This window comes from Lolium perenne, chromosome 7 (genome assembly GCF_019359855.2).
Source record: "Lolium perenne isolate Kyuss_39 chromosome 7, Kyuss_2.0, whole genome shotgun sequence".
NCBI lineage: Eukaryota > Viridiplantae > Streptophyta > Magnoliopsida > Poales > Poaceae > Lolium > Lolium perenne.
The window spans coordinates 319,800,570-319,802,355 of NC_067250.2; the positions used below are offsets into that span (position 1 = coordinate 319,800,570).

The following is a 1,786-nucleotide window of genomic DNA, read 5'->3' on the forward strand; positions in this document are numbered from 1 at the left end:
ATAAATGACATGACAGACCATTACAGGGCAGCTGTTGGCTATACTATTGTTTTTCTCTAATGTTAGATCTCCAGATCGATCTTGTATAAGATACACGCACACTAGTACCAGACAACCAGCCCATTACACGCTATTGCAGACTTGCAGTAGCAGCAGTAGTCCTATTGCCGGGCGGCGCACTGCATGTATGTGAACAAACTATCAGCAACTAACTTAACTGATCAGCGCCCTTTTCCCACACGAATCATGAGCAGCCGCACTTACAAGTGAGGAAGGAGATCGATCAGTCAGAGAAGCTGTGAGGAGAATGTACAGACTACGGGCTCCTTTGATTTAATGGTTCTTTGATTTAAAGGATTTGCATAGAAATTGTGTAGGATTTGATTTCTATAGAAAAAATTTCTACATATGTTGTTTGATTCATAGGAACATATCCTATATGAAAAATTCCTATAGGAAATTTGTAGTGTAATTTCAATAGAAAAAAAACATTAACTCATACCTCATGAAAAAATTATTTTGCTACAATCAAACACACTTTATCTTCCTATAGGATTTAAGTAGACATGTCATTTCAATCCAATACCTTTTCTATTCCTATGCTTTATCTATCTTTTAAATCAAAGGAGCCCGTAGAGGCAGTGTGATGGACTGGTATGCGTGACTGTCGAAGGCGGGGTTGACGCTGGCGGCGACGTACGAGTACGGCCTACTCTTCAGCAAGAACGAGCTGGAGCCCGTCGACGCGCCGGATTTAGACCACGACCTGCTCAAGAGCATGGGCGGCGCCGTCGCCAAGCACCCACTCGAGATCCCCAAGCTCGATAGGAAAGATGCCGAAGCCTCTGCATCGCCATATATCTTCATCGGTGGCTGCTCGGCTTGCGCGCAGTGCCTGGAGGTGCATTGCACGGTGCGCACGCCGGCTCGCCGACGGAGGGGGAGAGGGCGTCGACATCGGTCGTGCCGAGGATCTGCTGCAGCGGCAAGGCGTCCACGTCGGTCACTGTCGTGCCGAGTATCTGCAGCGGAGGCGACGACGTCGTGGTCCATGCCGGCGCGGTGCGGCGGAGGAGGGGCGTCAAGAAGATGGTGCTCATGATCACCAACGACGGCGTCGCCACGGGGGTCGGTGGTGGCGTCCAGTTCTCGTCGGGGTCGTCGCAAAAGGCCAGCCTCATGTTCCACGACTACGCCTACGAGGAAGACGACGAGGCCGACGTCGACAGCGAGGAGGAGCTGTTCTCCGATGACGCCGCCGCCGGAGAAGGCGAGATCAAGTGGAACTCAATATTCCAGGACCTCAAGCCGACGTGAGAATTGCGTGAGGACACCCTAGCTCATCATTTTCAGTCTATCGATCATTCTGTCCCATCTCGTGTTCCTTGTTATTGTTTTTGGTGAGCTTTACCTACCGCGGTAGAGACTAGATTCAGAACGATGAATGTTAGCACGTCTCCTAAGATTTCACAACGCCTGGAATTTACTAGCAAAATCGTTTGATCTGTCCACATAAATGGGTTTATGAGTTCGAGTGAGTAAAGGTCAAGAACGGTCTGCATGACACACGTTGCCAGGAATCTGTCTATTTCCGGGTTATGTCCGAAACTGAGCAAAATCGTAGTCAAGTTAACCTCCCGAAGACAATGCTAGTACAAAGTTGGCATTAACCTAGTGATCCGTGACATGAAGGGCAAAAAAAGTGCAGAACTTGATGATGACCAAGAAAAGCAAAAGTCCATAATGTACCACATTCAACTGACGACATCGTATTGATGGTCCATAA

At 48.7% G+C, this 1,786-nt stretch overlaps 1 pseudogene; it reads left to right on the forward strand.

The window, feature by feature from the left end:
• The first annotated feature begins 646 nt into the window (after positions 1–646).
• LOC127312348 (uncharacterized) lies at positions 647–1,317 on the forward strand (annotated as a pseudogene).
• Positions 1,318–1,786: the final 469 nt, after the last annotated feature.